Raw genomic sequence first — 12,047 nt, forward strand, 5'->3', positions numbered from 1 at the left:
TAGTAGTTGTTCTAGTAGTAGTAGTTCTAGTAGTAGTACTACTCGTACTAGTAGGTGTTCTAGTAGTAGTTGTTCTAGTAGTAGTTATAGTAGTAGTAGTACTATTACTACTACTAGTAGTAGTAGTAGTAGTAGTAGTTCTATTAGTAGTATTAGTAGTAGTTCTAGGAGTTGTAGTTCTAGTAGTAGTAGTAGTAGTAGTTCTAGTAGTAGTATTAGTAGTAGTTCTAGTAGTAGTATTAGTAGTAGTTCTAGTAGTAGTATTAGTAGTAGTTCTAGTAGTAGTATTAGTAGTAGTTCTAGTAGTAGTAGTAGTAGTAGTAGTAGTAGTAGTAGTAGTTCTAGTAGTTGTAGTAGTAGTAGTACTATTACTACTACTAGTAGCAGTAGTAGTAGTAGTAGTAGTTCTATTAGTAGTATTAGTAGTAGTTCTAGGAGTTGTAGTTCTAGTAGTAGTAGTAGTAGTAGTTCTAGTAGTAGTATTAGTAGTAGTTCTAGTAGTAGTATTAGTAGTAGTTCTAGTAGTAGTATTAGTAGTAGTTCTAGTAGTAGTAGTAGTAGTAGTAGTAGTAGTAGTAGTAGTTCTAGTAGTTGTAGTAGTAGTAGTACTACTGCTACTAGTAGTAGTAGTTCTAGTAGTAGTATTAGTAGTAGTTCTAGTAGTATTAGTAGTAGTTCTAGTAGTAGTAGTAGTAGTAGTAGTAGTAGTAGTAGTTCTAGTAGTAGTAGCAGTAGTAGTTTTAGTAGTAGTAGTAGTAGTAGTTCTAGTAGTAGTCGTAGTAGTAGTAGTAGTAGTTCTAGTAGTAGTATTAGTAGCAGTAGTAGTAGTAGTAGTAGTAGTAGTAGTAGTAGTTCTAGTAGTAGTCGTAGTAGTAGTAGTAGTAGTTCTAGTAGTAGTATTAGTAGTAGTTCTAGTAGCAGTAGTAGTGGTAGTAGCATCCTAGTGTTAGTAGTAATCTAGTAGTTGCCTTGTCTTAGAAGCAGTAGTTCTGACCCCCCTCCCCCCCCCCTTCTCCTCCTCTCATCTGCCAGGTACCATGTCTCTATCATCTGGGCTTTCTAAGGCTATAAACTCTTTCCCTCACTCTGCTGGATCAGAAAACATGTGATCTATCTCTCCACATGACAGCAACGTTTTCTTCTCTTCCTCAGTTGCGTAGCGGGGGAGAACCATCAGGGGGCCCTGCGCTGCTGAGGTCGGTGCTGTGGAGATCCCTCCACTTCCTGGTTTACGGGCTGCTACATGACAGCGCCGACAGCCCCAGCCATTAGAAGATTAGCCGGATCGTTCACTGGCGTGCCAGGATGGATCAGGAATAAAATGATTCCAGACACTCTATAGAAATCTAGGAGGTGGTGACAGAATGCAGCAAGGTGACCATTATTTTCCTTTCACAAGCTATTTAGATCTGGGATAAAGGGAGGGAGGGAGGGAGGGAGGGAGGGAGGGAGGGAGGGAGGGAGGGAGGGAGGGAGGGAGGGAGGGAGGGAGGGAGGGAGGGAGGGAGGGAGGGAGGGAGGGAGGGAGGGAGGGAGGGAGGGAGGGATATGTATTTCGCAAGTGTTTGAAACGGGCCCACATGTGTAACTGTGTTTGTCAGCAGTTCTCTCTCTCCTTCTCTCTCTCCTTCTTTAAAGGATGACGTCTTCTCTCTGAGGCATCCTGCCCCCTGCCGTCTGAAATGGATGGCTCTACTGAATCAGTCTGAATCCACTGAGTGACAAACTCACAGGCACTACATTGACACCTGTCAGTCCATTTATACAGGCCAGGGGTAAACATCACTTGATGAAGTCAAACAGACTGACTTCTAAGAGATGCCCAAAGAAAGCTCATAAATATGATGGAATGAAGTTTAAAAAATGGACGGTGCAGACGGACAGACGTACTGATGGATGAAGGTAGAGACAGGCAGAAATATAGATTTGCAGACAGATAAAAGTGTGTATGTCCTGAGATCCTAACATCAGAAACCTTGTCCTCATTTGGGTCTTACCTCAGAAGATGAATGGAGCCAGTGTCAGTGTAAAATAATGATTCAGTCTCTTAGTGAAATTGTTCATATGATGGATCTGTGCAGCCATTTACAACAATGAAACCTGTCATTTTCCCTCCCAAGTCAAATGACTCTTTTCATCTTTTCATGCATTCTTCAACCCAAGAGCACTCAGGCATTTGGCAAATACAACGCTCCACTGGTCTGACACTACACTCTTAGAAAAAATGGTTACAAAAGGGTTCTGCGGCTGTCTCCATAGGAGAACCCTTTTAAATTCAAGGTAGAACCCTTTTTAGTTTCAGGTATAACTATTTTGGGTTCCATGTAGAACTCTCTGTGGAAAGGTTTCTGCATGGAACCGAAAGGGGTTATTCAAAACGTTCTCCTATGGAGACAGCCGAAGAACCCTTTTTGGTTCTAGATAGCAACTTTTTTTTCTAAGTGTCAGAGCAATGTCAAACGACATTATGACCGAACACGCATAATCGATAAGCAGATTGACATTTTAAGCACATTTGTATCTAAGTAGTGTATAAGATGGTTTATGTCAGCATATATTAACAGAAAGACAGACTGTGTGGAAGAATAGTGACATCATTCTTCGTGTTCAGAAAGACAAAAACTTGATTCAGGCTCCACACAAGCAGTTGGACAAATTCAGTGCTGTAGGGAGTGGTGATGTCCATTGTTGGCAAAGTACACTACTAGGGAAAGGGGGATACCTAGTCAGTTGTACAACTGAATGCATTCAACTGAAATGTGTCTTCCAAACCATGGGATATAGTACAGTGATACTATCAAGAGCAGTGTACAGGTTTCTTCTTTTTTCTCATATAGTACATTTTTGCCATCAGATCTAATGATTTACCAAGACTGACTCATTGAAACAACAATGTTACAAATAGCAGAAATATATATTTGTTTTAGTGATATTGGTAACACTGGGAAATAATACAAGTCCAAAAGTGTCTGTGAGGTAGCCTAGGCAGAGAGCTGCTGTACATGTTGTGTAAATATTTGTAATCATTTGTGTTTTTTATTGAATTTTTCCCTAACAAACTTTTGGTTTTATGAATGAACTATTGATTTAGCTTATTATTATAGTCTGAATAGTTTGAATCCAGCACGTATTCAAGACTGAATTTAGGGGTTTTTGGCTAGGAGGCAATGTTTTGGTTAGATTATGCCAGCTCACTGCAGGTTGAGAATGGAGAGAAGCCCGAAGGCAGAGGTGTACAGAGAGATGACAGATGACCATGGCCATATGAAGGACTAAGTTAAAAGGCTACTCCTGAATTACTATTGAAGTATGGTGTGCTTTCTGGTGCCTCATGACTGTCGTAGCATCACCCAAGTGGGTGCTGAATTTTGGTAGTAGCAAAGAGTAGGTAGCAAGATAGTTCAGTGGCTAGTACGGAACTCTAACTTCATCTGTCTGAGTCCTACAACTAAGCCACAGACGGCTTGGATGGCGAGACACCGTGATGACAACGTACTGCCTGCTGCTTGCCTGTTTCTGGCTCTCCTCTTTGAACTCCTCCTCCTCTGACCTCAATCACGCCGTAACCTTTCTCAACCTTCAGTGTCTTGACTGTTGATCAACTGATGATGATTAATGATGTTGTGGTTTTTAAATGACATGTTTTTTGTTGTTGCTTTACAGCACTTTGAGATGTCTTTATGTAATGAATAGTGCTATTTAAGCTCAATAAGTTAGTAGTGTTACTATTATGAGATCCCAATCTGTTAGCATATTGGTTTAATAGTTGAGACCTGTAATCGTCTGTTATATAGCAATTCTCAGCATTCGAACATGCAAGGTGTACTCTGTCGTTTGTTAAGTTGTCCCAGCAAGTTAAGACAAAGATGTAGGTAAGCACTAACGTTCTCTAAAAAGGAACATTGGTGATTATAATCTCTTCCCTGACCATCATAATATTTAAGATGACGCTCTCTAAACTTCAACCTAACAACTTATTTAATTAAATATGTTACCTAATCATTCTGTAGCCATTAGATCAGTGGCTGGTTGACAAATTTAATAGAAATTATGCAACTGTGATTAGAAAAGATCCAGCCTATACTACACAAAAAGAAAATCCATAAATGGTGTAACTAGACACCATCTACAGTGCCTTCAGAAAGTATTCATACCCCTAGATTTATTCCACATTTTGTTGTGTTACAGCCTGAATTCAAAATGGATGAAATAAAACCAAATTCTCACCTATGCTACACATAATACCCTACAATGAAAAAGTGAACAAAATGTCTTTAGATATTGTAGCAAATATAATTGAAACTTTTGGACACACCTCCTCATTCAAGGGTTTTTATTTATTTTATATTATTGTATAATAATAGTGAAGACATCAAAAATATGAAATAACACATATGGAATCATGTAGTAACCAAAAAAGTGTTAAACAAATCTAAATATATTTTATCATTGAGATTCTTCAAAGTAGTCACCCTTTGCCTTGATGTCAGCTTTGCACACTCTTGGCATTCTGTCAACCAGCTTCATGAGGTAGTCACCTGGAATGCATTTCAATTAACAAGTGTACCTTGTTAAAAGTTCATTTGTGGAATTTCTTTCCTTCTTAATGCGTTTGAGCCAATCAGTTGTGTTGTGACAAGGTAGGGTTAGTATACAGAAGATAGCCCTATTTGGTAAAAGACCATGTCTATATTATGGCAAGAACAGCTCAAATAAGCAACGAGAAATGACAGTCTATCATTATTTTAAGACATGAAGGTCAGTAAATATGGAAAATGTAAAGAACTTTGAAAGTTTCAGTAAGTGCAGTCGCAAAAACCATCAAGTGCTATGATGAAACTATCTCTCATGAGGACCGCCACAGGAAAGGAAGACCCAGAGTTACCTCTGCTACAGAGGATAAGTTCATTAGAGTTACCAGCCCCAAAAATGTGTATTTGTATTTATTATGGATCTCCATTAGCTGTTGCCAAGGCAGCATCTACTCTTCCTGGGCTCCAGCAAAATTAAGGCAGTTTATACAATTTTAATAACATTACAATACATTCACAGATTTTACAACACTTTGCGTGCCCTACTCCATGTTATCGGGTGTGTGTATGAATGTGTCTGTGTTTGTGTTGCTTCACAGTCCCCGCTGTTCCATTAGGTGTTTTTTATCAGTTTTTTTAAATCACATTTTACTGCTTGCATCAGTTACTTGATGTGGAATAGAGTTCCATGTAGTTATGGCTCTATGTAGTACTGTGTGCCTCCCATAGTCTGTTCTGGACTTGGGGACTGTGAAGAGACCTCTTGTGGCATGTCTTGTGTGGTATGCATGGGTGTCCGAGCTGTGTGACAGTAGTTTAGACAGACAGCTTGGTGCATTCAACATGTCAATACCTCTCATAAATACAAGTAGTGATGAAGTCAATCTCTCCTCCACTTAGAGCCAGGAGAGATTGACATGCATATTATTAATATTAGCTCTCTGTGTACGTCTAAGAACCAGCAGTGCTGCCCTGTTCTGAGCCAATTGCAATTTTCCTAAGTCCTTGTTTTGTGGCACGTGACCACACGACTGAACAGTGGTCAAGGTGCGACAAAACTAGGGCCTGTAGGACCTGCCTTGTTGACAGTGTTGTTAAGAATGCAGAGCAGCACTTTATCATGGACATACTTCTCCCCATCTTAGTTACTTTTGTATCAATATGTTTTGAACATGACAGTTTTACAATCCAGGGTTACTCCAAAGAGTTTAGTCATCTCAACTTGCCTAAACAGCTACCCTAGGGAATTCCTGATTCTACCTGGATTTTTTCTACCTGGATTATGTTTGAGAGACTTCCACTAAAGAACATCCTCTGTGTTCTGTTAGACAAGTAATTGCAGCCCAAATAAATGCTTCACCGAGTTCAAGTAACAGACACATCTCAACATCAACTGTTCAGAGGAGACTGCATGAATCAGGCCTTCATGCTCAAGTTGGTGCAAAGAAACCACTACTAAATGACACCAATAAGAAGAAGAGACTTGCTTGGGCCAAAAAACATGAACAATGGACATTAGACCAGCAGAAATCCGTCCTTTTGTCTGATGAGTCCAAATGTAAGATTTTTGGTTCCAACTGCCGTGTCTTTGTGAGACGCAGAGTAGGTGAACGGATGATCTTCGCATGTGTGGTTCCCACTGTGAAGTATGGAGGAGGAGGTGTGATGGTGTGGGGGTGCTTTGCTGGTGACACTGTCAGTGATTTATTTCGAATTCAAGGCACAGTTAACCAGCATGACTACCAAAGCATTCTGCAGCGATACACCATCCCATCTGGTTTGCGACTATCATTTGTTTTTCAACAGGACAATGACCCTAAACACACCTCCAGGTTGTGTAAGGGCTATTTGACCAAGAAGAAGGGTGATGGAGTGCTGCATCAGATGACCTGGCCTCCACAATCACTTTAGATGGTTTGGGATGAGTTGGACCGCAGTGAAGATAAAGCAGCCAACAGGTGCTCAGCATATGTGGGAAATCCTTCAAGACTGTTGGAAAAGCATTCCTCATGAAGTTGGGTGAGAGAATGCCAAGAGTGTGCAAAGCTGTCATCAAGGCGAAGGGTGGCTACTTTGAAGAATTATTTTTTGGTTACTACATGATTCCATATGTGTTATTTCATAGTTTTGATGTTTTCACTACTTTTCAATAATTTACGAAATAGTAAAAAATAAAGAAAAACCCTTGAATGAATTCACACCCCTGTGTCAGTACATTGTAGAAGCACCTTTGGCAGCGATTACAGCTGTGTGTCTTTCTGGGTAAGCCTCTAAGAGCTTTCCACACCTGGAGTATGCAACATTTGCCCATTATTCTTTAAAAAATAATTCAAGTTCTGTCAAAATGGTTGTTGATCATTCATAGACAAACGTTTTTAGATCTTGCCATATATTTTCAAGTAGATTTAAGTCAAAACTGAAACTCAGCCACTTAGGAACCTGTAAAGTTTCTTGGTAAGCAACTCCAGTGTAGATTTGGCACTATGTTCTTTGTTATTGTCCTGTAGAAAGGTGAATTCGTCTCCTAGTGTCTGGTGGAAGCAGACTGAACCAGGTTTTGCTCAAGGATTTCGCCTGTGCTTAACTCCATTACGTTTTTTTCAATCTTGAAACTCCCCAGTCCTTAACTGAACTTAAAATGCATTCAGACAGTATTCAGACCCCTTGACTTTTTACACATTTTGTTACATTACAGCCTTATTCTAAAATCAATTGAATAATTTTGCTCCCTCATAAATATACACACAATACCCTATAATGACAAAGTTAAAACAGGTTTTTAGAAATTGTTGCTTTATTTATTTAAATTGTTGCTTTATTATTTATAATATTAAAAAATAAATAACAATCGGAAATACCTTGTTTATGTTACTATTCATGGTTGGCTGTGTTATGACTGTGTCATAACGTGGGTGTCAGGTAAAGTGTTACCCAGATGGTCGACATGTTAGAGTGTTTCGTTTGTAGATGATAATGCTAGCTAGCTATTCGACAGCATTTTCGGCCCAGGACCACCCCAAAAAATGCATCTGGCTATAATATTTTGTACAGTAACATCACACAAACATGTATTTCTCAGAGAGATAGTGGTGGAGTGCTGTCTGCCTAGAAGGCCAGTATCCCGGAGTCGCCTCTTCACTGTTGACGTTGAGACTGGTGTTTTGTGGGTACTATTTAATGAAGCTGCCAGTTGAGGACTTGTGAAGCGTCTGTTTCTCAAATTAGACACACTAATGCACATGTCCTCTTGCTCAGTTGTGCACAGGAGCCTCCCACTCCTCTTTCTATTCTGGGTATAGCCAGTTTGTGCTGTTCTGTGAAGGGAGTACACAGTGTTGTAGGAGAGGGGTTTTCTAATGATCAATTAGCCTTTTAAAAATATAAACTTGGATTAGCTAACACAACGTGCCATTGGAACACAGGGGGATGGTTGCTGATAATAGGCCTCTGTACGCCTATGTAGATATTCCATTAAACATCAGCCTCTTCTAGCTTCAATAGTCATTTACAACATTAACAATGTCTACACTTGTATTTCTGATCAATTTGATGTTATTTTAATGTGGACATTTTTTATTTATTTATTTTATTTATTTTACCTTTATTTAACCAGGTAGGCAAGTTGAGAACAAGTTCTCATTTACAATTGCGACCTGGCCAAGATAAAGCAAAGCAGTTCGACAGATAAAACGACACAGAGTTACACATGGAGTAAAAACAAACATACAGTCAATAATGCAGTATAAACAAGTCTATATACAATGTGAGCAAATGAGGTGAGAAGGGAGGTAAAGGCAAAAAAGGCCAAGATGGCAAAGTAAATACAATATAGCAAGTAAAATACTGGAATGGTAGTTTTGCAATGGAAGAATGTGCAAAGTAGAAATAAAAAAATTATGGGGTGCAAAGGAGCAAAATAAATAAATAAATTAAAATTAAATACAGTTGGGAAAGAGGTAGTTGTTTGGGCTAAATTATAGGTGGGCTATGTACAGGTGCAGTAATCTGTGAGCTGCTCTGACAGTTGGTGCTTAAAGCTAGTGAGGGAGATAAGTGTTTCCAGTTTCAGAGATTTTTGTAGTTCGTTCCAGTCATTGGCAGCAGAGAACTGGAAGGAGAGGCGGCCAAAGAAAGAATTGGTTTTGGGGGTGACTAGAGAGATATACCTGCTGGAGCGTGTGCTACAGGTGGGAGATGCTATGGTGACCAGCGAGCTGAGATAAGGGGGGACTTTACCTAGCAGTGTCTTGTAGATGACATGGAGCCAGTGGGTTTGGCGACGAGTATGAAGCGAGGGCCAGCCAACGAGAGCGTACAGGTCGCAATGGTGGGTAGTATATGGGGCTTTGGTGATAAAACGGATTGCACTGTGATAGACTGCATCCAATTTGTTGAGTAGGGTATTGGAGGCTATTTTGTAAATGACATCGCCAAAGTCGAGGATTGGTAGGATGGTCAGTTTTACAAGGGTATGTTTGGCAGCATGAGTGAAGGATGCTTTGTTGCGAAATAGGAAGCCAATTCTAGATTTAACTTTGGATTGGAGATGTTTGATATGGGTCTGGAAGGAGAGTTTACAATCTAACCAGACACCTAAGTATTTGTAGTTGTCCACGTATTCTAAGTCAGAGCCGTCCAGAGTAGTGATGTTGGACAGGCGGGTAGGTGCAGGCAGCGATCGGTTGAAGAGCATGCATTTAGTTTTACTTGCATTCAAGAGCAATTGGAGGCCACGGAAGGAGAGTTGTATGTCATTGAAGCTTGCCTGGAGGGTTGTTAACACAGTGTCCAGAGAAGGGCCGGAAGTATACAGAATGGTGTCGTCTGCGTAGAGGTGGATCAGGGACTCACCAGCAGCAAGAGCGACCTCATTGATGTATACAGAGAAGAGAGTCGGTCCAAGAATTGAACCCTGTGGCACCCCCATAGAGACTGCCAGAGGTCCGGACAGCAGACCCTCCGATTTGACACACTGAACTCTATCAGAGAAGTAGTTGGTGAACCAGGCGAGGCAATCATTTGAGAAACCAAGGCTGTCGAGTCTGCCGATGAGGATATGGTGATTGACAGAGTCGAAAGCCTTGGCCAGATCAATGAATACGGCTGCACAGTAATGTTTCTTATCGATGGCGGTTAAGATATCGTTTAGGACCTTGAGCGTGGCTGAGGTGCACCCATGACCAGCTCTGAAACCAGATTGCATAGCAGAGAAGGTATGGTGAGATTCGAAATGGTCGGTAATCTGTTTGTTGACTTGGCTTTCGAAGACCTTAGAAAGGCACGGTAGGATAGATATAGGTCTGTAGCAGTTTGGGTCAAGAGTGTCCCCCCCTTTGAAGAGGGGGATGACCGCAGCTGCTTTCCAATCTTTGGGAATCTCAGACGACACGAAAGAGAGGTTGAACAGGCTAGTAATAGGGGTGGCAACAATTTCGGCAGATCATTTTAGAAAGAAAGGGTCCAGATTGTCTAGCCCGGCTGATTTGTAGGGGTCCAGATTTTGCAGCTCTTTCAGAACATCAGCTGAATGGATTTGGGAGAAGGAGAAATGGGGAAGGCTTGGGCGAGTTGCTTTTGGGGGTGCAGTGCTGTTGTCCGGGGTAGGAGTAGCCAGGTGGAAAGCATGGCCAGCCGTAGAAAAATGCTTATTGAAATTCTCAATTATGGTGGATTTATCAGTGGTGACAGTGTTTCCTATCTTCAGTGCAGTGGGCAGCTGGGAGGAGGTGTTCTTATTCTCCATGGACTTTACAGTGTCCCAGAACTTTTTTGAGTTAGTGTTGCAGGAAGCAAATTTCTGCTTGAAAAAGCTAGCCTTGGCTTTTCTAACTGCCTGTGTATAATGATTTCTAGCTTCCCTGAACAGCTGCATATCACGGGGGCTGTTCGGTGCTAATGCAGAACGCCATAGGATGTTTTTGTGTTGGTTAAGGGCAGTCAGGTCTGGGGAGAACCAAGGGCTATATCTGTTCCTGGTTCTAAATTTCTTGAATGGGGCATGTTTATTTAGGATGGTTAGGAAGGCATTTTTTAAAAATATCCAGGCATCCTCTACTGACGGGATGAGATCAATATCCTTCCAGGATACCCCGGCCAGGTCGATTAGAAAGGCCTGCTCGCAGAAGTGTTTCAGGGAGCGTTTTACAGTGATGAGTGGCGGTCAAACCCATTACGGATGCAGGCAATGAGGCAGTGATCGCTGAGATCTTGGTTGAAGACAGCAGAGGTGTATTTAGAGGGGAAGTTGGTTAGGATGATATCTATGAGGGTGCCCGTGTTTAAGGTTTTGGGGAGGTACCTGGTAGGTTCATTGATAATTTGTGTGAGATTGAGGGCATCAAGTTTAGATTGTAGGATGGCTGGGGTGTTAAGCATGTTCCAGTTTAGGTCGCCTAGCAGCACGAACTCTGAAGATAGATGGGGGGCAATCAGTTCACATATGGTGTCCAGAGCACAGCTGGGGGCAGAGGGTGGTCTATAGCAGGCGGCAACAGTGAGAGACTTGTTTTTAGAGAGGTGGATTTTTAAAAGTAGAAGTTCAAATTGTTTGGGTACAGACCTGGATAGTAGGACAGAACTCTGCAGGCTATCTTTGCAGTAGATTGCAACACCGCCCCCTTTGGCAGTTCTATCTTGTCTGAAAATGTTGTAGTTTGGAATTAAAATGTCTGAGTTTTTGGTGGTCTTCCTAAGCCAGGATTCAGACACAGCTAGAACATCCGGGTTGGCAGAGTGTGCTAAAGCAGTGAATAGAACAAACTTAGGGAGGAGGCTTCTAATGTTAACATGCATGAAACCAAGGCTATTACGGTTACAGAAGTCGTCAAAAGAGAGCGCCTGGGGAATAGGACATTGCTAAGTGACCCCAAACTTTTGAACGGTAGTGCACATTTGCACATAAATCATCCATCTAACCCATGACACGTTAGTCATTACTGCTAGTCCACTTATATAGCTATAAACATACTAAAACATGCTCAAGTCAATTATACTGTATCATCCAGAAAGCCATACGTATTGATGCGCTTTAACATTACAATTCTGATACCATGGTAAAACAAAACCCCTACTATCATGGTTATCATGGTTATCATGGTTATCATGGTTATCGTGGTTATCGTGGTTATCATGGTTATCGTGGTTATCGTGGTTATCGTGGTTATCATGGTTATCATGGTTATCACTCAATTTCAAGATCCTCAATTTAGCACACACCGACACAGTTAGATTCTAAATTTACCAACAGGGGACCATATATATTTCTCATTACGGCCATCGTTTATCCCTGTCTTACACTGTCGAGAGTGGCATGTTAAATCTACTGCAGATATAGCCTGCAGAGTTCTGTCATACCATCCAGGTCTATGCCCAAATAGTTTGAGCTTCTACTTTTAAAAATCCACCTTTCCAGAAATAAGTCTCTCACTGTTGCCGCTTGTTATAGACCTTCTCTGCCGTCACCTGTGCCCTGGACACCATATGTGAATTGATTGCCCCCCATCTATCTTCAGAATT

General features: G+C 41.2%; 1 long non-coding RNA gene across 1 annotated transcript; it reads left to right on the forward strand.

Annotated features, from left to right (window-relative positions):
• The first annotated feature begins 1,168 nt into the window (after nucleotides 1-1,168).
• On the forward strand, nucleotides 1,169-2,119 carry LOC109903246 (uncharacterized). Its single transcript, XR_002256993.2, has 2 exons — nucleotides 1,169-1,374; nucleotides 1,639-2,119. It is a non-coding gene; the product is annotated as an uncharacterized LOC109903246 (long non-coding RNA).
• Nucleotides 2,120-12,047: the final 9,928 nt, after the last annotated feature.

The sequence above is a fragment of the Oncorhynchus kisutch genome, linkage group LG2 (genome assembly GCF_002021735.2).
Source record: "Oncorhynchus kisutch isolate 150728-3 linkage group LG2, Okis_V2, whole genome shotgun sequence".
Lineage (NCBI taxonomy): Eukaryota > Metazoa > Chordata > Actinopteri > Salmoniformes > Salmonidae > Oncorhynchus > Oncorhynchus kisutch.